The 26,278-nt window shown below is 45.7% G+C and overlaps 1 protein-coding gene across 17 annotated transcripts in view; it reads left to right on the top strand.

Moving 5' to 3' along the window:
* PARD3 (par-3 family cell polarity regulator) overlaps positions 1 to 26,278 on the top strand; it is a 919,963-nt gene that overhangs the window by 93,805 nt on the left and 799,880 nt on the right. The gene's annotated exons all lie outside the window — the stretch shown is intronic.

Here is a 26,278-nt window from a genome sequence, read left to right as displayed (position 1 = left end):
GTGAAACTGCCAAACAAACCTGCATCATAGGACATGTGACTTATATAAAGATGGGATATATTAGGATATGGAAAGAGGAAAAGGACAATGATACATCAAGAAATAACATCACTCTGAATGAACTGCATAGGACTGTGTACAATCTCCATGACAACCGATCAGGAGAGAAGCTGCCGGGTAGCGGCTACGATGTCCGTTTACGGTTACCATGGTAACCGTGTTGAGGAGGAAGTGACGCGCCGGACATAGAGGAAAGACCAGCCGCGGAGAGTTGCTGTGGAAGGAAGACGCGAGCTGCTGGAGGGAGCATTGCCATAGAGACGCGGCGGTTAGCGCTGACGTCATCATTAGGGGACCGGCGCCGGACAGTCTCCATGGGAACAAGGGGGGCGGACTGATGACAGCGGGGATTGAAAAGTAGCTCCACACAGCTGGGACCATTGAGTGGGGATCAAGGTTTAGATCTGATTGGACGGAAGGAGTTTAAATATCAAATCTGCAGAGAGCAATACACTCAGCACCTTGAAAAAGACTCATGTGAAGGGTTGAAACGCGTTGGTGGGGCACAACAGCGGTGACGGAGGGTCTGCATCTTGCCAGGAGGAGTCAGAGGTCCAGCAAGCGGGTCCGGGTCGCAAACTGGTTTTCCATCTTCTGTCTGATCTCCAGGGATTTCTGGTAATTAAGCGAACCCCTCTATCACCAAAGTTGTTTCCAGAACTCTGAGTGTTGCTCTGGGAAGGAGGACGTTTGGATTTTAGGATTTTATTGCGTATTACATGTTTTTAGCTGGTAATTGCTTTGGATTCTCCATTTAGGATTCCTGAGGGGATTGTGTTTTTATATAAAAAGAGTGTCCTTTGAATAAACTGTATAATACTATGCGATTCTTTCTGTCCTTTTAATACATGGCATATATGGAGGATTTTTCCTGATGGGAACTGCATGACGAGTGTCGTAAAGGAGGGAGAAGAAAGACCATACACCCTGATACTGCCTTGTTCCAAGGTGCAAAAAGGAACGTATATAATTTCTTTCAATATATAGTTGGCGCCTATAGAGTATTGCATTTTACTTACACAAACCTTTCACATCCATTGAGTTCACTTAATTTATTAAATTCAAAATGAAATTGGGGAGAGTTGGGCATTAGAATGAGCAACTTGCACCTGCACAAGCCATGTTGCAATGAATGTGGACAGTCTAATTGTCTAAAGTGACGGGAGATCAGCAGTCACAATTCAAATGATTTCTTTTTATTGCGCTGACTGTACCCAAATCATAGACATTTGCTCTCATTTCTTCAAGACAAAATGTCTATTGAATTGCTCCATTTTGCGATGCCTGGTGGTAGCCGAGGGGCAAAACATTTAAATTGCCCCCATGGAGTGCAAATATATATATCTGCATTCATGTGTAAATCTTGGCTGATTTTACATGAGCCCACAAATACAGACCAGCTTTAAGCTAGGTGCACACCTAATCCATGATTTTCGGGGGGATAAATAATCAAGATAACAGCTGATTTCTAATATACAGTAGACACTGCTGAATTATTGTTCTGATCGGAGCATTGACAAGCTATGTCATACAGGCCATGTACACACAACAAAATGTGCACAATAAATGCTCATCTGTTCCGTTACATGCCGTGCCGCAGGCCTCAGATGAGCAGATCTCACTGGTTTTTAAGCTATGATTGGCCTGACTACTGTGTATACTATGTGCAGTATTTAGACTGAGAGAGTTTAATTTTACACTCCAGTTTATAGTTGTTAGGTCACGCCTCTCCCAGCTCTAAACCCCCACACATTTTAAATTTAACCCATCTGAATGCCAAATGATTTTGCCAAGGTGAAATATTATTTGTTTTTCTTCGCTCCCATCTGTGAATCCTGTTTGGCTGTGCACATATTGGTGACATTGCGGTTTGCAATGCAAGTAGGTGTGCAATGTTCTGTTCCGGAATACAAATCACTTCCATCGCTTAGAATGACCGCCGTTCCCCCTGTGTTTTTCCCCCCATCTCCTGATTGTACTAGTATTTGTGCAGTGCTGTGTTGCTTTGTGGTGATTATTAGAAAATCATTTAAAGTCTGATTAAATTCTGCAGGAGCTGGGGAAAATTAAAGTGCGCGTTAAAAATCGTGCACATCACAACTATTTGTCATGAAGCACACTCCCACGATTTTCATAATTAAATGGTAAATATCCATCCGTGAGGGTCATGGCAATGTAGCGTGTTATTCTGCAGTGCGCGATCTAGGAGGTGTGCTTTACAGAGGAGGAAGATGACATTGATTCCCAAAATGGCAAATAAGATAGCAGAACAGTATTAGAAGTCTGTTAGTGGCTATAAGTAAAGTATTGGATGTACTTTAAAAGGTATCAAATGTTTGATTTTTGAACATTTTTAGAATAGTACTAAAATTATATTCATGTGTTTTCAGCAGTTTAATGTCTTTCAAGTACTTTGGGGTCCTGAAAATGTAAAATTATTTTTCAATGTTTTTATACAGGTTTGTGAAATTTATGGAAAAAAACGCTTTCATCTTTAATTTGAGGGTGTTCCAGAGTTTATTGAAGCCATGATAGAGGATATAAGCCCCCTTTCCTGGAGTTAATAATGAATTCTTTATGCTATTTTCTTGTGATCATGCTAACCAGACAACTACAAAGGGGACATGCGCTCTTTATAACAATGTGGTTGATACAATTGAACATGAATTGAATTGTGCCGAGAAGGAGGTCTTGGCGCTATTCAATTCAGTGCACTGCTTTGTCGTAGACTGCCCGTACTTGCGCATTATACAGCATCTCGGCACTAGTTTTATTGGACTTCTGCTTGCACCATAGTCTGACTAAACAGTCGCTGAATGTGATCTTCTTCCCGTTTCTATTCACTTCGTGTTCAATTGAATCGATCCCAATGGTAGCCCGAGTTTGTAGTTGCCAGGATGGGAGAGATGATGGATTTGAAGCCCCCCCAATATTCCATTTATCTGCAGTATTTTTTGTGTGAATTTGGATAAGTATTTTTGGCATCATCATTATTCTGCCTTTTGCCTCGGCCATCATCTGGGTTTTCTGCATTTGAACTCCTGCAGTGCTGTGGATGAATCTTTAATTATTTGAATTGGATGCAGCCGAGATATCTGGTTAAACACGTTCCTCAGCTCCTCCCCCATCTAAGATGAGAATGAGGTCACTTTTTTTTGCCCTGGGCAGCATTTGGGACCTCTTTTGGCAAAAGTTTAACATATGTACAGCTGGGCAATGTATATATGTATGAGCCCCCGCCAAAAATTGCATATTTAAGCGGGACAGAAGCCCGCCGCCGAGGGGGCGGAGCTTTTTCCTCAGCAATCACCAGCGCCATTTTTTCTCCACAGCTCCGCTGAGAGGAAGCTCCCCAGGCTCTCCCCTGCAGATACACGGTAGAAGAGGGTAAAAAGAGAGGGGGGGCACATAATTAGGCGCAAAAATCAATATAAAACAGCAGCTACTGGGTTAACATTAAGTTACTGTGTTATTCCTGGGTTGATCGCGCTGGGGTGTGTGCTGGCATTCTCTCTGTCTCTCCTAAGGGCCTTGAGGGGGTACTGTCTTCAAAAAGGGCATTCCCTGGGTGTGTGGTGTGTCGGTACGCTTGTGTCGACATGTCTGATGAGGAAGGCTATGTGGAAGCAGAGCGGGAGCAAGTGAATGTGGTGTCTCCGCCGACGGCGCCGACACCTGATTGGATGGATATGTGGAAGGTTTTAAATGATAATGTAAATTCCTTGCATAAAAGGTTAGAAAAAGCTGAAGCCTCAGGACAGTCAGGGTCCCAACTCGTGCCTGATCCTATGTCGCAGAGGCCGTCAGGGTCTCAGAAGCGCCCACTATCCCAAATTGTTGACACAGATACCGACATGGATTCTGACTCCAGTGTCGATTACGATGATGCAAAGTTACAGCCAAAATTGGCTAAATCCATCCGTTATATGATTATAGCAATTAAGGATGTGTTGCACATCACAGAGGAAATCCCAGTCCCTGACAAGAGGGTACATATGTATGGGGAAAAGAAGCCGGAGGTAACCTTTCCCCCCTCACACGAGCTAAACGAGTTATGTGAAAAGGCTTGGGAATCTCCAGATAAAAAACTGAATGTTTCCAAACGGATTCTTATGGCGTATCCTTTCCCGCCAACGGACAGGTTACGCTGGGAATCCTCCCCTAAGGTGGACAAAGCTTTAACACGCTTATCCAAGAATGTAGCCCTGCCGTCACAGGATACGGCTACCCTCAAAGATGCCACGGATCGCAAAAAGGAGGTTACCCTGAAGTCCATTTATACACATTTAGGTACCTTACTGAGGTCGGCGATCGCGTTGGCCTGGGTGTGTAGTGCTGTAGCAGCATGGACGGATACCGTGTCTGAGGAAATTGATACCTTAGACAAGGATACTATATTGTTGACCTTGGGGCATATTAAAGACGCTGTCCTATATATGAGAGATGCTCAAAGAGACATTAGTCTACTGGGTTCTAGAATAAATGCTATGTCAATTTCTGCCAGAAGGGTCCTGTGGACTCGGCAATGAACAGGTGATGCCGACTCAAAAAGGCATATGGAGGTTTTACCTTACAAGGGTGAGGAATTGTTTGGGGAGGGTCTCTCGGACCTGGTCTCCACAGCTACTGCTGGAAAGTCAAATTTTTTGCCATATGTTTCCTGACAGCCTAAGAGAGCACCGTATTATCAAATGTAGTCCTTTCTATCACAGAAAAACAAAGTCCGAGGTGCGTCGTTTCTTGCCAGAGGCAGGGGCAGAGGAAAGAAGCTGCACAACACAGCTAGTTCCCAGGAACAGAAGTCCTCCCCGGCCTCTACAAAATCCACCGCATGACGCTGGGGCTCCACAAGCGGAGCTAGGCCCGGTGGGGGCACGTCTTCGAAATTTCAGCCACAAGTGGGTTCACTCCCAGTTGGATCCCTGGGCAATAGAGATTGTGTCTCAGGGATACAAGCTGGAATTCGAGGAGATGCCCCCTCACCGATACCTCAAATCGGCCCTGCCAGCTTCCCCCCACGAGAGGGAAATAGTGTTAACTGCAATTCACAAATTGTATCTTCAACAGGTGGTGGTCAAGGTTCCCCTCCTTCAACAAGGAAGGGGTTATTATTCGACCATGTTTGTAGTCCCGAAACCGGACGGTTCGGTCAGACCCATATTGAATTTAAAATCCCTGAACATATACCTGAAAAGGTTCGGGTTCAAGATGGAATCGCTGAGAGCGGTCATCGCAAGCCTGGAAGGGGGGGGATTTTATGGTGTCTCTGGACATAAAGGATGCATACCTTCATGTCCCCATTTATCCACCTCATCAGGCGTACCTCAGATTTGTGGTACAGGATTGTCATTACCAATTTCAGACGTTGCCGTTTGGTCTCTCCACGGCACCTAGAATATTTACCAAGGTAATGGCGGAAATGATGGTGCTCCTGCGGAAGCAAGGAGTCACAATTATCCCATACTTGGACGATCTCCTCATAAAAGCGAGATCAAGAGAGCAGTTGCTGATCAGCGTAGCACTTTCTATGGAAGTGTAACGGCAACACGGCTGGATTCTAAATATTCCAAAGTCGCAGTTGGTTCCTACTACTCGTCTGCCTTTCCTGGGCATGATTCTGGACACAGACCAGAAAAGGGTTTATCTCAGGAACCTTTTAAAACCAAAACAGGTGTCAGTGCATCACTGCACTCGAGTCCTGGGAAGGATGGTGGCATCATACGAGGCCATTCCCTTCGGCAGGTTCCATGCGAGGGCTTTCAATGGGACTTACTGGACAAGTGGTCCGGATCACATCTTCAGATGCATCGGTTAATCACCCTATCCCCCAGGGCCAGGGTGTCACTCCTGTGGTGGCTACAGAGCGCTCACCTTCTCGATTGCTGCAGATTCGGCATTCAGGACTGGGTCCTGGTGACCACGGACGCAAGCCTCCGAGGTTGGGGTGCAGTCACACAGGGAAGAAATTTCCAAGGTCTGTGGTCAAGTCAAGAGACTTGCCTTCACATCAACATCCTGGAACTAAGGGCCATATACAACGCCCTACAGCAAGCGGATACCCTGCTTCGCGACCAACCGGTTCTGATTCAGTCAGACAACATCACCGCAGTGGCTCATGTAAACCGCCAAGGCGGCACAAGGAGCAGAGTGGCGATGGCGGAAGCCACCAGAATTCTTTGCTGAGCGGAGAATCACGTAAGCGCACTGTCAGCAGTGTTCATCCCGGGAGTGGACAACTGGGAAGCAGACTTCCTCAGCAGACACGACCTCCACCCGGGAGAGTGGGGACTTCATCAGGAAGTCTTCGCACAGATTACAAGTCGGTGGGAACTGCCACAGGTGGACATGATGGCATCCCGCCTCAACAAAAAGCTACAGAGGTATTGCGCCAGGTCAAGAGACCCTCAGGCGATAGCTGTAGACGCCCTGGTGACCCCGTGGGTGTTCCAGTCGGTCTATGTATTTCCTCCTCTTCCTCTCATACCCAAGGTGCTGGGGATAATAAGAAAAAGAGGAGTGAGAACAATACTCCTTGTTCCAGATTAGCCACGAAGGACTTGGTATCCAGATCTGCAAGAAATGCTCACAGAGGACCCGTGGCCTCTTCCTCTAAGACAGGACTTGTTGCAACAGGGGCCCTGTCTGCTCCAAGACTTACCGCGGCTGCGTTTGACGGCATGGCGGTTGAACGCCGGATCCTAGCAGAGAAAGGCATTCCGGATGAGGTCATTCCTACGCTGATAAAGGCTAGGAAGGACGTGACAGCTCAACATTATCACCGTATATGGCGAAAATATGTTGCTTGGTGTGAGGCCAGGAATGCTCCTACGGAGGAACTCCAGCTGGGCCGTTTCTTTCACTTCCTACAGTCCGGAGTGAATTTGGGCCTAAAATTGGGTTCCATTAAGGTCCAGATTTCGGCCCTATCCATTTTCTTTCAAAAAGAGTTGGCTTCTCTACCTGAAGTTCAGATGTTGGTAAAGGGAGTGCTGCATATTCAGCCCCCTTTTGTGCCTCCAGTGGCACCTTGGGATCTTAACGTGGTTTTGAGTTTCCTGAAATCCCACGGGTTTGAACCACTCAAAACGGTGGAGTTGAAATATCTCACGTGGAAGGTGGTCATGCTATTAGCCTTGGCTTCGGCTAGGCGTGTGTCAGAGTTGGCGGCTTTGTCACATAAAAGCCCCTATCTGGTTTTCCATGGGGATAGAGCAGAATTGCGGACCCGTCCACAATTTCTGCCGAAAGTGGTTTCATCCTTTCATATAAACCAACCTATTGTGGTGCCTGTCGCTACTACTGACTTGGAGGATTCTGAGTTACTTGATGTGGTCAGGGCTTTGAAGGTTTATGTAGCCAGAACGGCTAGGGTCAGGAAAACAGAGTCTTTGTTTATCCTGTATGCTTCCAACAAGCTTGGTGCTCCTGCTTCAAAGCAAACTATTGCTCGCTGGATCTGTAACACGATTCAGCAGGCTCATTCTGCGGCTGGATTGCCGCTGCCAAAATCAGTTAAGGCCCATTCCACTAGGAAGGTGGGCTCTTCTTGGGCGGCTGCCCGAGGGGTCTCGGCATTACAGCTTTGCCGAGCGGCTACTTGGTCAGGTTCAAACACTTTTGCAAAGTTCTACAAGTTTGATACCCTGGCTGAGGAGGACCTTGTGTTTGCTCAATCGGTGCTGCAGAGTCATCCGCACTCTCCCACCCATTTGGGAGCTTTGGTATAATCCCCATGGTCCTTACGGAGTCCCCAGCATCCACTAGGACGTTAGAGAAAATAAGATTTTACTTACCGGTAAATCTATTTCTCGTAGTCCGTAGTGGATGCTGGGCGCCCGTCCCAAGTGCGGACTTCTTCTGCAATACTTGTATATAGTTATTGCTTCAATAAGGGTTAAGTTATGGTTGCATCAGGGTTGGACCTGATGCTCTGTTATTTGTCATACTGTTAACTGGTTGTTATCACATGGTATACGGTGTGGCTGGCATGAATCTTGCCCTGGATTACCAAAATCCTTTCCTTGTACTGTCAGCTCTTCTGGGCACAGTTTCTCTAACTGAGGTCTGGAGGAGGGGCATAGAGGGAGGAGCCAGTGCACACCAGAACCTAAATTCTTTGTTAAAGTGCCCATGTCTCCTGCGGAGCCCGTTTCTCCCCCATGGTCCTTACGGAGTCCCCAGCATCCACTACGGACTACGAGAAATAGATTTACCGGTAAGTAAAATCTTATTTTAATGTAGTCTGATGTTAGATTATAAGCTTGCGAGCAGGGCCTTCCTACCTCTATGACTGTTTATTACCCAGTTTTGTTATATCATTGTTATTTCCCATTGTAAAGTGCAACGGAATTTGCTGCACTATATAAGAAACTGTTAATAAATAAAATAATAAATGTTGGGGTAATTTACTGTTTAAGCAGTTAATAATAATCACAAAAAATAGATTTCCCTGTATTTTGTACATAATAATGTGCTAGCACTGGTTTTGCACAATGTGAGAAGAGCTGCTATTGTTTTGTGATGTTGAGTATTATGTTTCTGAGTCCTGACATGTTGCTTATTTTTTTTTTTTTTTAATTCTTTATTTTTCATTTTATAATATAAAACATTTTCCAAATATGTCAACATACATATCAAAAATAGAACGTAGACAACAGTCTCATATCTTATCAACTGTAGTTATATACATCAATAAATATTTGCAGTAAAAAGGAATCAACAGATTCTTCTATCTTATCTTAAACTGTGCAACATTCGGTAGAATTTACAAAATCTGGAATCATAAACAACCTCATAACGATATCGCTTAATAACATAGCGTTTATATAAAGTGTGAGGCAGTAGACATTTGGAAACAAATAGATAAAGAGGAGGACAAGGGGAAGAAGGGAGAGAGGGGGGAAGCAGAATGGGGAGGGGGGTTAATAGGCCACACACGTAGCACATATAGAAGCTAGAGCGGGGGCCCTAAAAACCTCCGTCATCAGTGTATAGTCAGGGTGCATAATCAGCATAGGTGTTAGTGGTCTTGAATTCAATCCAAGGGAGCCAGGTAGCTATATAGTCTGAGTATTTGTCTAAGGCGGCAGAATAAACATCCTCCATATGCATATAAAAGTCAATGCGTTGGAACCACTCCCATATTGTCGGTGGGTTAGTGGATCTCCAACGCATCGGGAGTACAGCTCTTGCTGCGTTATTTAAGTGTTTAAGGAGGGATTTCTTGTAGCGAGAAAGGGGTATATCTGAATGCGATAATAGCCAAAAGTCCGGACCCGGCGGGACAGGGCCACCCAAAATCTTTGTGGATAGATACATGATCTTATTCCAAAATGGGGCAATTGACAGGCAATCCCACCATATGTGGATCAGTGTGCCCGTATCCCTACCACATCGCCAGCATAGAGGGGAAACCGAGGGGTAAAATTTATGCAGAAGGGACGGGCATCTATACCATCTTGTCAGTAATTTGTATTGCGTTTCCACAACGTCCAGACTAGTGGAGCATTGTGCCATAACCTTGCAGTGCGTATCCCAGTGGATCTTGATTCCCCGGTGTATGAAGTCTTTATCCCATGCGTCACAGAAAGAGGGGACAGTAGGAAAGGAACCCTGTTGAAGAATCTTGTAGATTCCCGACACTACATGTGAGGGGGTTATCCCTTGACTGCACATGGATTCAAAGGGAGTGAGAGCTTTATAAAAGTCTATCGTCTCTCGTTGCGAGGTAACAAAATGGTGTACCTGAAGGTAGAACCAATAATCTTTAGCGGGAATGTCGCCCGCTCTCTGTATTTCAGAGAACGTTTTAAGTTTGCCATGTGCAAGCAAGTGACCCACCCTAGTCACACCCGCCCCCTCCCATCTAGAAGCAATCCTATTAGACCCTCCCGGGGGGAATAACGGGTTGTCGAAAATAGGCATAAGGGATGTTCGTTTAGACGAGATTCCCATCTTATAGCGAAGCGTCCGCCATAAAGCTAAAGTAGGCCCCACAGTGGGATGTGATGAGCGACTAAATCTAGGAAGCCAGGGCACTGCCTGTAGGTTAAGATTGGTAGAAGATGACTCCAGTTCAACCCACTGCTTCCTATGTGGGATGGGACGGGACCAGTCTACAACTCTATGCAGTAATGTGGCGTGGTAGTATGCAGAAATCATAGGCAATTGCTGTCCGCCTTGGGATTTCAGTCTAGATAAGTGGCTATGCTTGAACCTAGGTTTCCGACCGCCCCAAATAAAATGGCTTATCGCCTTGTGTGCTTCAGCTAAAAATTGAGGGGTAAGTTTCAAAGGAATGGTTTGAAAAAGGTATAGCAACCTGGGGAGAATGTTCATCTTTACTATATTTATACGGCCCAGCCTTGAGAACCTCTGCGTGAGCCAGTGCCCCATCACCTGTCTCAGTTTGCGAAGTAATGGGGTATGATTAATAGCAGTTATAGTGGTGAGTGTCGATGGAATCTGGATTCCCAGATACGTAATATGGGATTTTTGCCATGTAAATTGGAACGATTGCGATAGGAGGGATGCCGTGGCAGATGGAAGCGTGACATTCATCGCCATAGATTTTGAATAATTAATTTTAAAATTCGACATATCTCCGAACCGTGCGAATTCCTTCATAAGGTTGGGTAGAGAAATCAATGGATTCGTTATGACTGCCAATAAGTCATCAGCAAAGAGGGCCAAACGATGGTCAGTGTTGCCAACCCGCAGTCCCGCAATGTTAGGGTTGCATCTAATCGCACGTGCCAGGGCCTCCATGCATAGAACAAAGATTAAGGGTGACAGAGAGCAACCCTGGCGTGTGCCGTTAGTAATTGATATGGGCTCCGAAAGGACGCCATTCACCCTAATCCGAGCAGACGGGGCCCTATATAATGAGAGAATTTTTTGTAAGAAAACATCCCCCAGACCCAATCGCCGAAGCACTGCCTCCATAAAATCCCAATCCACCCGATCAAAGGCCTTTTCTGCGTCTGTGGAAAGGAGCATGAGAGGCGTATTCGTCATCTGCGCGTGCGCTATCAGATCAATGACTCTAATAGTATTATCTCTGGCCTCCCTGCCCATAACAAAGCCGACTTGATCAGGGTGGAGTATATCTGGCAGTAGTGGCTTAAGGCGATTAGCCATGAGTTTTGCAAATAATTTTACATCTACATTTAATAGTGATATCGGCCTATAGCTAGAAGGGAGCGTCGGGTCTTTAGAGTCTTTTGGAATGACAGTAATATGGGCGCCCAAGGACTGGTTCGAAAAAGGAGCCTTTGATGATATGGCATTGCAGGCCTGTAGGAGAAGGGGGCTGAGTTTATCGTGAAAGGCCTTATAATATGTGACTGGGAAACCATCCGGCCCCGGGCTTTTACCGTTGGGAGACGACTTTAGGGCAGCCAGCAATTCTTCCCCAGTAAAGGGGTCATCTAGTGCCCGAGTAATGTCCGGTGGAAGAGTCGGGAAAGAGACTTCATCCAAAAATTTCTGTATGTTGTGTTTGTGATCAGCGTGTGCAGTTGTTGTCCGCCCAGAGGTCAGGTTGTATAAGGCTGAGTAGTAAGTATGGAAGATCGCCGCTATCTCTGTATCAGAGGCCCGGGATACCCCGTCAGCATCCGTGAGCTTAGGTATGTATGTTAAAGATCTCTGAGCTCTGAGAGCACGTGCCAGAAGTTTTCCGGGTTTATTTCCCCATCTATGATATTTATGTCGACATTTACGGAACGCCCTACGGGTACCATCACTGAGTAAAGAATTAAGGGCTTGCCTCGCTGTTTGAAGTTCAACAAAAGTATCCGACGCCAACGTGGATTTATGAGTCAATTCCAGTATTTTTATTTTCTCTAATAAGGCGTTTCTACACTCAGCTTTCTGTTTTTTCAGACGTGAGCCTAGTTGTATGCACTGGCCTCTAATCACACATTTGTGTGCCTCCCACAATACACCCGGGGATGTATCTCCAGTCGCATTCAAAGAGATGTAGTCGTCTATTGCTGTCTCAATTTGGCCCCGGTAAACAGGATCCCGAAGCAGTTGTTCATTGAATCGCCAGCGCCAGTGTTTGGGGGGGGGGATGACGAAGGGCGAGGGTTAGCGTAATCGGTGCATGGTCTGACATTGTTACTTGGCCGATAGCTGCATCGACCAATAAATCCAGATGGGCATGGCTCACGCAGAGGTAATCTATTCGAGAATATGAGTTATGTGGGGGTGAGTAAAAGGTAAAATCCCTATCTAAAGGGTGCAGAAGACGCCAGGCGTCAACCAGTTGAAAATCATGTAAAACAGCTCTAAATCGCCTGGACTCTCTAAGAGTATTTCGTGGAGACCCAGAGGAGGAATCCAAGCGAGGTTCAAGGACCCAATTAAGATCTCCACCCACCACCAAAGTACCCAGTAAGTTTTGCTCGATTAGTTCCAACGATTCTCTAAGAAACCGGGTTTGACCCTGGTTATGAAGGTAGAGGTTTACAAAGGTGAATGTCTGGTGGGCTATGGAAGCTCTAATCAAAATCCCTCTCCCATCGCCGATCAACGTTACGGAGACATCCAGCAATCTCAAATGTTTGGCAAAAAGAATGGCAACACCCCTAGCCTTCGCCCCAGAGTAATCGTTATAGTAGCCAGTGGGAAAATGACGAGAGCGAAGACCGGGGGAAGCCCCTTGCTTGAAATGTGTTTCCTGCAAGAAAACAACCTCCGCCCCATCAGTATGTAAGGTGTGTAGTAGACCTGATCTCTTTTCAGGGATATTTAAACCCTTTACATTGTACGAAACAATTTTTAAGCTAGCCATATAGAAAAGAAAGCAGGGATCGGTTTACTGAATGATACATCTCGATTACGACTCCGACACACTGCTGCACCATGAAATAACTGAAATTGGTAGTGGCACGGGAGGGGGGGAGTAGACGGGTGGACACATGAGGAAAGAAAGGGAGACACAGGAATTGTAACATAGAAAAAGAAATGGAAAAACCAAAAAAGAAACATAGACAACAACATATAGTAGCAGTCTCTGCATTGATAGCCACGGGTATAAATTAAGTATCCCATGGTCTAAAAAATATACAGCAGAGAGGGGGGTCCAAAGGGTGATACCGGGCTCAACAATTTTAGGTAAGTAGGTAAAGTAATAATCTAACGGGATACATCCTAGTCAGGAAGGAAATGGGTAGAAGGAAACAAATCAACCACCTCCTCCCCCTTTGCCACCTAATCCCACACAGCCCATAAGAAACCGCCCACGTTGATTACGTAAATAATTTCTAATATTAAGAAAAAAGCAGGCACTCTCAGGGCCGTTGGGGCTCATACATTAAACAACCAATAAAAGGATCAATGTGAGCATGTAGTGGGGTAACCAAGAAAAAAAGGATATCACAATTTAGGATGGCCGACGGAATCAGGAAATTTCCGATGCTTCATCAGGTTTGCCAGTCCGATTGCATCGTCTGGAGGCGCCCACTCTTTTCCAAGGCTCCCTGCGGGGCATTGCCGAAGTGGGAAGCTGCAGGGGGTCCGTCCAATTTGGCAGTGAGATTAGCGGTAAGCCCAGTGCGGTGCAGAATGATGGGACACCATCATAGTCCTCAAGAACATATCGGTTCCCATCTCGGGTGACTTGGATGCTTAGAGGAAAGCCCCAGCGGAATCTGATATCCTTCTTCCGAAGAGCTTCCGTGAGGGGATGGAGGAGACGCCTCTGCTGTAGGGTCATCCAAGAAAGGTCTTGGAAAATTTGTATGTGGTGGCCATTAAAATCTATGGTCGAGGCCTGTCTGGACTTCTGTAGTATAGTCTCTTTCACTTGAAAGTAGTGTAACCGGCAGATGACACTACTAGGCCGCTCCGTGGGTGCTCCCCTCGGCCGTAGTGCCCGATGTGCTCTGTCGAACTCTATTTGGGAGCTGGGATCGACACCAAGAAGGTTGTTGAATATTGTAGTCCGTGTCGCCACCAGGGTATGGGGCTGCACATCTTAAGGTAAACCCTTGACCCTCAGGTTGTTCCGTCGACCTCTGTTGTCTATATCATCTAGTCTACGTCTCATTTCATTGGTAGTGAGTATCGAGATACTAGATCGTGGAGGTCAGCGAGCTTAGAGTCCGTTGCATCTCTGTGATCTTCCAGGTCGACCACTCTGTTTGCTACTTGCGTGAGATCGGACTGGATGGTGGATAGGCTCGCCTGTAGGGAATCATGGATTCTTTTTTCCATATTAGACAAATCTTGTTGAATGTCTTGGCGAGTCGGAAGAGAGCGTAGCTGCATGGGGACTGCCGCCATATCCGCAGAGTCCCTGCACGCAGGCCCAGCTTGGCGGTGTTTCGGAGAGGGCGGGGCCTCGGTCACCTCCATTATGGTTGGTGCAAGGAGTCAGGGAGAGGCGCGGAGATGGCGGGATCAGGAACAGGGGCGCCAAATAGAGTATGAAAGGCTGCAGCTTGTGTGGTCGCAGGTTTAGCTTTTGACGCGTTACCAGAGCGGCGCCGTCTTGTCATCTGTCTAAGTGGAGAGAGCAGAGTCCAGAACGATGCCCCGAGAAAGGAAACATTAGGACATATCCCAATCCAAAGTAGAACCCGTTATCCCCTCTGCGTGGTCTGGCCTTGTTATAGCATAATATACGTCAGGCGAGCTCCTGCAAGCGCTGGGGTCAGCGGCATGGCAACATATAGAACACGTTGGTTCATGTTCCGCTGTTGGTGTTCACATAGCCCCGGTGGGGAGGCCGCACCGGTGTCCGCGGCTGTCAGGAGAATGGTTACCGCGGGGCAGCAGGGGCTGTAGGTCAGGTAATGTGCCTCACTTAGGCTCTTCAAAGAAATCGCGGCCCGGGGGGGCCCGCAGTAGGTAATAAGAAAGTCAAGGCGGGAGGTGGTCCGCAGGAGGCGGCGGCGGTCAGTTGGTGAACAGCGGACACCCAGGTCCCAGCACGGCTGAATCCCACAGGGCCTAACAAAAGGTCACGAGTTTCCGTGTGGCCGCCCCCCGATCCCGGGACTGTGGGGGCCAGCGGGGAAACTCCAGGCCAAGAGTCCAGGAGGGTATTCCAAAGCCAGCTAATCCACTGGCGTGGGGCATCAGGTTTTCCTCCGTCCGCGGCGTGTCAGAGCGGCCGCCACTACGGGGCACCACCGTCTGGAGGCCTCACTGGTTCTGTTTTGATAGGCTGCGATAGCGCAGAGGGGCCCAGGAGGTGAGGAAGGGGCACAAAGAGGGGTGGGCAGGCACACGGGCCTATAGAGGAAGGGGGGTAACCCCCACTCGTCCGGGGGCAGCGCGAAAATCCAGTCCCCGGCTCCTGCCAGGCGAGAGGGCCGCAACCCGCAGAGTCGGCTTATGCCTTCTCCCGATTCCGCGGCTCCCTCCCACCTATGCCCGAGCGCGGGGATATGAGGACCGGGGTATGTGTGTTGAGGAATGGGGAGCCTCTGGAAAGGCAAGGGAGGGCAATCACAGGCACACAGACCGGGACCAAGGCAGGCCCGAGAGGGCACCTCTTACCTCCCCGCCGTCTGCTCCCGTCCCGGTTCACGAGGCACCCGCCGCGAACGTACAGGCCGCCAGGAGCTGTGATGTCTCAGCCGCCAGGAGCTGCGGCGTCGATGAAGGGGACGCCGGGTCAGGTGCCGCGCGTCTCCGTCTCACTCGGAGTCCCAGCAAAATGGCGGCCGCTCCCGCCGCGGACCCCGCCGTCCGGATCTCCAGAGGCCGACAGCGCCGGGTGTCCGCAGGGGCAACCAGCGTGGGGTGGGTGAGCAGCAGGCCCCGCTCAGGTATCCAAGGGCGCCGGGGAGGGTATCTGCACGGCTCTCACAGCACAGGTCGGGACAAGTGTTTACTCCAGGTCCCGGCTTCAGTCTGGGGGAGGGCCGCAACCCGCAGGAGCGCTGAAAAGCACTCCCCGATTCCGCGGGATCCCCCCAAGACACTCCAAGCCAGCTTAATTACAATAAGGGAGAAGGGTAGGAGCGGGTAGGGGAGCCCAAGTACTCCAAAATGGGCTTTTAGCAAGGTGCTCTGCAGGAGCTCTCAGGCTGCACTTCTTTCCCTTTCAGTAGCCTAGCCACGCCCCCGACATGTTGCTTATTTTGTTGAGTGATCATCAGACTGGTCCTTTTATGTAACCTTTTATTTCCTGGTATTAATGAAACTATGCAGGTGGATTACTGTGGGTCTGAGCAGGATTGTTAATCCTAGTGAGGATAAGGTACTTCAATCTATGCTTTTCCCAAATGTTAGAACAGCTCTGCTAATTACTGCTCGACTTCTGTAATAGTTTGTCATGGGTCTCGAGTCACTGACTTTAATCTATAAAAAGGCCTGTTGCATAGCACATTTAAAAGCTACATCATCAGAAACATGTCACTGGTACTCTGTCAGTTAATAGTTTGCAACCTCATGATTACTAAACTGCAAAATGGCTGCTTTCTATGCATGTTGGAAGTAGGTTCATTTTAAAATGTTGCTATGAGAAATATTTGACTTCATTAATAGCTTGCAACCCAAGTCCCAAAATCCAGTGTTCTTCATAGGAGGTGAGCTTGCAAAATTGTCAGCCAGTTCATGCTCACGCCGATTACTTGTTAGTGTGCTTTTAAGTCTAAAGCATATCTTCTTTTTCATTCCTTTTCACTGCAAATTTATGAAAGAGTATTAATAAAACATTGTGCAAAACGGGGTAATTTAGTTATGGCCAAAACAGTTTTGGCAAAAAGAAAAAACAGGCTTTACCTCCAAATGTTTTTTTTTCACCCAAAAATGTACCTGTTTTCAGACGAAACACAAAGGTTAAGGGATAAGGCCCTGTACCTATGTGTATTCACGACCGCAGCTAATTGATTTACACCAGTAGGAATTGTGATCTCTTATATTTAGACTGCTGGTTCAATATTAAGGATGCCAGTCTTTCGGGCTTATTATGACTGATTTTCTTTGGATTACTATGTTGATTATTGTGTGTATGTATGTGTGTGTGTGTAGATATATATATAGAGAGAAAAAATATATATATTTATTATTTTCTACATTGTAGATTAATACTGAAGACATCAAAACTATGAAAGAACACATGGGGGTCGATTCAATTCGGCAATTTATGAATAGCGCCGGGAATTAGCTCCCGCCGCTATTCAATTCAGCTCCAGTTAAGTCGGCGACGGCCCGTTCTCGCCGACTAAACAGGTTGAATTGTCGGGAGAACGGGCATTCTCCGACTTAACTCCCCGGCGCAAGGCTGATTCCCGACAGAATTCCCGACAATTGCGGGTAACTAACAGCTGAATTGAATAGCGTCGGGAGCTAATTCCCGGCGCTATTCATAAGTTGCCGAATTGAATCGACCCCATGGAATTATGATGTAAACAAAAAAGTGTTAAATCAAAATATTTTTTATATTTTAGACACTTCAAAGTAGCCCCCTTTTGCTTTGATGACCGCTTTGCACACTCTTGGCATTCTCTCAATCAGCTTAAGCTTCATGAGGTAGTCTCCTGGAATGGTTTTGCATTAACAGGTGTGCCTTGTCAAGAGTCAATCTGTAGCATTACTTGCCTTCTTAATGTGTTTGAGACCATCAGTTGTGTTGTGCAGAGGTAGGGTTAGTACACAGTGGACACCCCTATTTGACTACTTTTGTAATCCATATTATGGCACGAACCACTCAACTCGGCAAAGAGAAATGACAGTCCATCATTACTTTAAGACATGAAGGTCAGTTGATACAAAAAATTTCAATAACTTTGAATGTATCCTCAAGTGCAGTTGCAAAAACCATCAAATGCTATGATGAAACTGGCTCTCATGAGGACCACTCCAGGAAAGGAAGACCAAGAGTAACCTCTGCTGCAGAGGATAAGTTCATTAGAGTTACCAGCCTCAGAAACCGCTACTTTACAGCACCTCAGATTAGAGCCCACATAAATTCTTCACAGAGTTCAAGTAGCAGACAAATCTCAACATCAACTGTTCAGAGGAGACTGCGTGAATCAGGCCTTCATGGTCGAATTGCTGCGAAGAAGCCACTACTGAGGATGAAGAACAAAAAGAAGAGAATTGTTTGGGCCAAGAAACACAAGGAATGGACATTAGACCAGTGGAAATCTGTACTTTGGTCTGATGAGTCAAAATTTGATATTTATGGTTCCAACCGCCGTGTCTTTGTGAGACGCAGAGGTGAGCGGATCCCACTGTGAAGCATGGAGGAGGAGGTGTGATGGTGTTGGGGTGCTTTGCTGGTGACACTGTTGGTGATTTATTCAAAATTCAAGGCACACTTAACCAGCATGGCTACCACAGCATTCTGCAGTGCCATGCCATCCCATCTGGTTTGCGCTTACTATGGCCATCATTTGTTTTTCAACAAAACAATGACCCCATACACGCCTCCAGGCTATGTAAGGGCTACTTGACGAAGAAGGAAAGTGATGGAGTGCTGTGTCAGATGACCTGGTCTACACAATCACCCAACCTAAACCCAATTGAGATGGTTTGGGATGAGTTGGACCGAAGAGTGAAGGAAAAGCAGCCAAAAAGTGCTCAGCACCTCTGGGAACTCCTTCAAGACTGTTGGAAAACCATTCCAGGAGACTACATCATGAAGCTGCTTGAGAGAATGTCAAGAGTGTGCAAATCTGCCATCAAAGCAAAAGGGGGCTACTTTGAGGAATCTAAAATATAAAACATTTTGTTTTGTTTAACACTATTTTGTTTACAATATAATTCCATATGTGTTCTTTCATAGTTTTGAGGTCTTCAGTATTAATCTACAATGTAGAAATAATTGAAATAAATAAAAACTATTGAATGAGAAGGTGTGTCCAAAGTTTTGGCTGGTACTGTGTATGTGTATGTGTGTGTGTGTGTATGTCTGTGTGTATGTGTGTGTATGTGTGTGTATGTGTATATATATATATATGTGTCTGGAAAAAATTAGGAGAATGCGCCCATAGTGCAGATAAATTTATTTCACACATAAATTAAAAACAGGACATTCCATGGATTATAAAAGACTCGTACCATAAAAGACCCACTCTTTGGGCCAGTTAAAACACATGAAACAATCCACCAGGCTATCCACCAAACCTGCTGCAGTCAAAGACCGGACCATGCACCGCGCCGGTAGAAGCCGAACTCGTCAGGTCACTCACAGTGAAGCAGCCGGGATGTGTGAGCCGGGTGGGAGAAGACGCACGTCTGGCAAGCCCCGCCTCTACGCGTTTCGTAGTTACGTAGAGGCGGGGCTTGCCAGACGTGCGTCTTCTCCCACCCGGCTCACACATCCCGGCTGCTTCACTGTGAGTGACCTGACGAGTTCGGCTTCTACCGGCGCGGTGCATGGTCCGGTCTTTGACTGCAGCAGGTTTGGTGGATAGCCTGGTGGATTGTTTCATGTGTTTTAACTGGCCCAAAGAGTGGGTCTTTTATGGTACGAGTCTTTTATTATCCATGGAATGTCCTGTTTTTAATTTATGTGTGAAATAAATTTATCTGCACTATGGGCGCATTCTCCTAATTTTTTCCAGACACAATTTGCTCAAGGAGTTCTGAGCTTCATTTGGAGATTTGCAGCGGTGTTGGTTACACCAGTGCTACAGCCCAGGGATTCATTCACTGTGGACTGACAAACTCTCATCATAGGATCACCAGCGCACCTGTACCTTTTTCTCCAGCGCATATATATATAATGTCTGCACCTGTGTTGAACAGGTTAATGGATAAGAAAGGTGTATCACTACAGGTAATGTCAATCATAAATTAAGAGGTAAGTCCAGAAGCAGAGCATTTTGTCCCTCCTGGAGAGGGTCATGTTGGGGAGGTATGCTAAAGCAAAGTCCCCATGTTTGCATATAATGCATGATTTCTTTCTATATCCTCTATTAGGTATATATTTATGTTTTTTGTTTGTTTTACTCTTGGTACACTTTACAATAATATATTGACGTAAGGTTATTTTTAACACCAGTACTTTGTTATTGTAAATCTATACTTTTATCTTGGAAACTAGTGTGTCTCACTTCCCTTTATTGAACTGTATATTACAGCTCATGCATTGTTTCTGGTTTTATAGCTAAAGCACGTTGTATGTTAATCTTTATCTTGTAGTAATAGGAAGTAATAGAATGTGGGTTGCACGGTCTGTTGGAAGAAAATGATTTTCCTGTACCCTGTGTAGTACTGTAGGTGATGAGTTTATATTCCTGTATTTTGAGCTGCAGATTACATGACCTGTACCTGAGAGTGTGTTCTCTAGATCATGCAGGTGTGTTGCTTAACTCTCCAGAGTCTGACCGAAAGAGAATTAATTACTGCTGGTGAGTCACTATAACACATTGATCCCAAGATTATCTTTCAAATATGAAAGTAAACAGCCTGTGACAGTGGGATGAATAAGCAAAGCTAAAGGTTAGGTAAATGTTTTCCCAGTAGTTTGTGAACAAGGTTCAAATATATGAAGGTCCCTTTAAATTATATTCTACATGGGATTGTAATTTATACGTTCATGCAGTTTTACTATTTCCATATACTACTACGGTTTTACACGTGAAGCCTAAAGGGCCCTACACACTGGCAGATTTCACTGCACAATATGAACGTTCTCGTTCATTAATTAACGAGAACTCTTTCATATCGTGCAGTGTGTAGGCACCAACGATGAACGATGCGCGGCCCCGCGCTCATTTATCGTTGGTGCCCCATCGCTTATGCATGCAGGCCAAAATGGACGAGATTGTCCATATTAGCATGCATTGCTATGGAGCCGGGTGACAGTGGGAGTGAAAAAACTTCACTCCCCCCCCCCCCCCCCCCCCCCGCCACCGGTTCGCCCATCTACCGTATCGGCAGTCGGATCGCCCAGTCTGTAGGGCCTATAACCCTAAACAGGACAGAAACGTTATGCAAATCAGTTATTCTGAGATGTATACTGGAAGCGATGCACCACACTTTCTTCAGGATTGAGTTGTCTGTCCAGTCTCTGCAAGTGCCACAGTGATTGTAACGATTTACCAAATAAGATTGAGAGAGGATGTGTCAATTATCCTTCAGAAAGGCGATGACATCTGGCTATATTAAGGGATTTCCTCTATGCGTCGTGCAGTACAACCATATAAAAATTTGCATAGCATTAACAGCTCTCATCAGTCATGTGCTGTTATAGCGAAGCATTGATTTGTGCTTCTAGTCGAATGTTGGCAAAGACAAATTGGTGTACAGTATATTTACACCATATTTAATATCAAAATGCTGTTATAAGGCAGGCATTGAGAGAGACCACCTGATTTATCCCCCTAACCCCCCCCCCCCTTGCCCTCGTGGAAGTAAGGACGTCTGTGATAGGTCAGAAGGACGTACCTGCATCCTGGAGATGAATAGCATAACAGACTACTCTCAATTTATAGTGTGGAAAAAAGCCACTATTTCTAGACCACTGCAGAAACTGCTGTTTTTTATCCTAAATGGGGTAAAACATTGGGTGCGAAAAACTGAAATTTTTAGTGAATTTTTTTTTTTGTCACCAATTTTTTTAATTTATTTTTTACAGGCTATTCTTTTAGATTGTCTGTAAAAAAACAAAAAACAAAAAAAAAACACACGGGTTCAGTGAAACCTGTGTTTTCTTGCAAAAACGGGGCTGTTTCCAGGGATTTGGTTTCGCACGATAACTGCGGCAACCTGCAGGGGTATGGGTCGTTGGGTCGACCCAACTTAGGTCGACCACTGAAGGTCGACATTGCCATTAGGTCGACATGTACTAGGTCGACAGGTCAAAAGGTCGACATGATGTTTTTGATTGTTTTTGGCATCGTTTTTGATGGGAAACCCAAATTAGTGTACTGTGTCCCCTCGCATGGCTAGCTTCGTTCGCCATGCTTCGGGCAAGGTGCCTCGCTAATCTATCGCTTCACTCGGCACAGATTACCGTTCCAATCGTAGTCCACGTGGATCGTTAAGTATGAAAAAAAATCAAAATAGTGGAAACAAATGTAAAAAATGCCGACCTTTTGACCTGTCAACCTAACGGCCATGTCAACCTAACAGCCATGTTGACCTAATGCATGTCGACCTTCAGTGGTCGACCTAATGAGTGTCGACCTAACGACCGTAACCCACCTGCAGTGTCCCATGCCCACTGCAGCATCAGCAGGTTGGGACTGCAGGGAGGGCGCTGCGGGCCAGCAGCTGGCCCTTGGCGCTGTGAAGCTGGGGCAACGACGTGGCCGCTGCCGGGCAAAGAGGTGGTGGTGGAGTGCTGCACCAGGAGCTGTCAGGAGCCGGCATCCAGTGTAGCGCACAAAAACCCAAATAAGCTGCAGCTTGTTCCGGCTTCCTGGGGTAACAGGATAGCCCTGGGCGATATCATTAGCCGCGGTAATAAGATACCACCCTTCATTTGTAATCGTTTTTTTTTTTTTTACCATATGCATAGTCTGTAAACATTCTGTAATCTATAGGTAATAATACATAGCTATGTGCACCAATCACAAATTTGCTACTCCAGTTTCCTCTGTGTTTGCTAGTTATAGAATACGAGAATAAAATCAGCCTCTCCGTGTTGGAGATTTCTTCATTTACTGAATTGTATTAAGAGTTTTTGCAGCTAAGCCTGTTACTGAAGTGAATTCCTTACAAAGTAGATTATCTGGGAGTATTAGGACAGAATCGTTGTGAATCTCATTTTAAAGTTTTTCTAAGCTTACAAAAGGTAATTGCACTTACAGGACAAGAGCACCTGCTCAGTATTTCTAATCCTACTTGAAAAATGTTGACTGTGTATTTGACCTCCTGCCTTTCTGTTAATCCTGCTGTAAAGTACTGTACTGTGCTTGTAGTTGAGAAGGATGTCTGTATAGTAGCCTAGTATTGCTGGACTGGCATGTTTTTAGCTTTCCTGAGAACACTTTTTTTTTTTTGTTGTTGTCCATTGCGACGAAAGCAGTGGGTTATTTTGTCATTCCATGTTGTCGTCATTTAGTATGGTATGCCGGCGGCCTGGCTCCCGATGGCCAGCATACCGACCGCTGGCATACCGACCTCTGGGTGAGTGCAAATGAGCCCCTTGCGGGCTCACTGCGCCTGCCACGCTGCGGGCTATCTATTCTCCCTCCAGGGGGGTCATGGACCCCCAAGAGGGAGAAAAGATGTCGGTATGCCGGGTGTCCGGATTCCGACGCCAATAGACTATGCGCCGGTATCCCAACAGCCGGCAACCTAAATACCACCCGCCATTTTTATATGTAGGGTACAGCAAAGTTCTGTGACGCAGTGGGGTGTAATAAATATAAAAATGCCCCTTATAACAGAACAGGGAATGAATTCTTCATCTTAAAATTGCTGTAGACAATAACTTGAAATAAATGTTTTAGATGTGATGTTAAGTTTAAATGTAATTCTATCTTTTACTGTTTGTGTGAGAAATGTGTTTTTTTGCTCTTTCTGTGCCGTGTAGAGCAATTGTAGCAATGAACTATAACGCACATCTGTTGAAAAGTTGTATTTAGTAGCAGCAATAAACATTAGCGGCCTTTCTTTTAGGACAGGATCCTCTAGCTGCATGTAGCCTGGCTGCCTCAGTTACTACTGTACAATGTAAGCTTGCCAGCTGGGTTAATACTTGTTTTATTTTTATCTTTGTGGAAAATGTATCAAACCTAAAAAGACGACAAGTGGAAATGTTGCAGCAACAAATCGGCTTCCAGCTGTTATTTATCAAGTACATTCTGCGAGAAGAAATTTGTCTCCCATGGCTGATGGGCACCTGAACAGAAGAACAATTTAATTTCTCCATTTTGTGCCCCCAAGTGACAGCTGCTCTCCACTCTGTAGAAGTCTTGACGCATTTCCCATTTTGTTCCCGATTGTTAAGACCTGCAGAGTGTGCAGGCCATATAGAAAATATTGTTAATAAATAGGTTTTGAATCGTTGACAGAAGGCTGCACACCAGTGTCTGTTTAGTTCAGTTGCTCTAAATCATTAATGTTTCTGCCCAGGACCTCTCTTATCATTGGATCTTACCTGGAAAGTGTGTTTCAGATCAATTCCTATTCACTAGCAATCTTCGTCAGTGTGTGTGTGTGTGCCGGATCCAAGGCAAGCACATTTTTTTATTACTTTTGCACTTGTTCAGCATTCCCAGATCTGTCCTCATTTTCACTTTTGTCTGACTTAGAATCATGCCCAATGTGGATTATGCAGAGTAAATACTTTGTTTGCTGATGTATCATTGAACACTGGGATCCCGACAGCCGGTATATTGACTGCATCCCTGCATATCTTGTGTAAATTTTCCCATGCATGTTTGCGTGATTCTTCCTGTTGTGTCTGAGCTTGTATTGATTGGATAGGGCGATCTAATATAGTCCAATTACAGTATAGGCATGTTTGTGCAAAGGCAGACCAATGCCAAGAAATGAAAAGTAAACCTATATACATAGGTAACAGGGTGGGAGGAGTAATTTACACCCAATTTACATCCAACTCTGTATCAGTCCTAATATATTTAATTGAAGCAACTTATTTGAAAGTGAAATATTATTTTATTAGTGCGAGTATATACTGTAGTGACACGCACAGGAATGCTCAAACCTGCATGTCGTTAATTGTGCACTGTTATAAAGGAATACATGCGATGATGACAAGGCTTCACTTTTTCCACATTTTGTTGTGTTACAGCCTTATTCCAAAATTGAATTAATTCATTTTTCCCCTCAAAATTCTACACATAATACCCCATAATGACAACCTGAAAAAAAAGTTTTTTTTAGATTTTTGCAAATTTATTAAAAATAAAAATAAAACGAAGAAATCACATGTACGTAAGTATTCACGGCCTCTGCTCAATACTTTGTTGATGCACCTTTGGCAGCAATTACAGCATCAAGTCTTTTTGAATATGATGCCACAAGCTTGGCACACTTATCTTTGGGCAGTTTCACCCATTCCTCTTTGCAGCGCCTCTCAAGCTCCATCAGGTTGGATGGGAAGCGTCTGTGCACAGCCATTTTCAGATCTCTCCAGAGATAATCAATCTGGGCTCTGGCTGGGCCACTCAAGGACATTCACAGAGTTGTCCTGAAGCCACTCCTTTCATATCTTGGCTGTGTGCTTAGGCTTGTTGTCCTGCTGAAAGATGAACGGTTAACCCAGTCTGAAGTGAAGAGCGCTCTGGAGCAGGTTTTCATCAAGTACGTCTCTGTACATTGCTGCATTCATCTTTCCCTCTATCCTGACTAGTCTCCCAGTTCCTGCCACTGAAAAACATCCCGCAGCATGATGCTGCCACCACCATGCTTCACTGTAGGGATGGTATTGGCCTGGTGATGAGAGGTGCCTGGTTTCCTCCAAACATGACGCATGGCATTTACGCCAAAGAGTTCAATCTTTGTCTCATCAGACCAGAGAATTTTGTTTCTCATGGTCTGAGTCTCCTTCAGGTGCATTTTGGCAAACTCCAGGCGGGCTGCCATGTGCTTTTTACTAAGGCGTGGCTTCCGTCTGGCCGCTCCACCATGCAGGCCTGATTGGTGGATTGCTCCAGAAATGATTGTCCTTCTGGAAAGTTCTTCTCTCTCCACAGCGGAATGCTGTAGCTCTGACAGAGTGAGCATCAGGTCTTGGTCACCTCCCTGGCTAGGGCCCTTCTTCCCCGATCGCTCATTTTTAATGGCCAGCCAGCTCTAGGAAGAGTCCTGGTGGTTCCAATCTTCCATTTATAGATGATGGAGGCCACTGTTCTCATTGGGACCTTCAAAGCAGCAGATATTTTTCTCTACTCTTCCCCAGATTTGTACCTCAAGACAATCCTGTCTTGGAGGTCTACAGACAATTCGTTTGACTTTATACTTGGTTTGTGCCCAGACATGCGCTGTCAAGTGTGGGACCTTATATAGACAGGTGTGTGCCTTTCCAAATCATGTCCAATCAACTGAATTTACCACAGGTGGACTCCAGTTAATCTGTAGGAACATTTCAAGGATGATCAGTGGAAACTGGATGCACCTGAGCTAAATAAAGGTTGTGAATACTTTTGTACATGTGATTTCTTAGTTTTTTATTTTTAACAAATTTGCAAAAATATCAAAAACTTTTTTCATGTTGTCATTATGGGGTATTGTGTGTAGAATTTTGAGGGAAATTTATTCCATTTTGGAATAAGGCTGTAACATAACAAAAAGTGGAAAAAGTGAAGCGCTGTGAATCCGGATGCATTGT

This window comes from Pseudophryne corroboree, chromosome 5, assembly GCF_028390025.1.
Source record: "Pseudophryne corroboree isolate aPseCor3 chromosome 5, aPseCor3.hap2, whole genome shotgun sequence".
NCBI classification, from domain to species: domain Eukaryota; kingdom Metazoa; phylum Chordata; class Amphibia; order Anura; family Myobatrachidae; genus Pseudophryne; species Pseudophryne corroboree.
The sequence above is the reverse complement of the archived record's forward strand: the minus strand, read 5'-3'. Positions and strand labels throughout refer to the sequence as shown.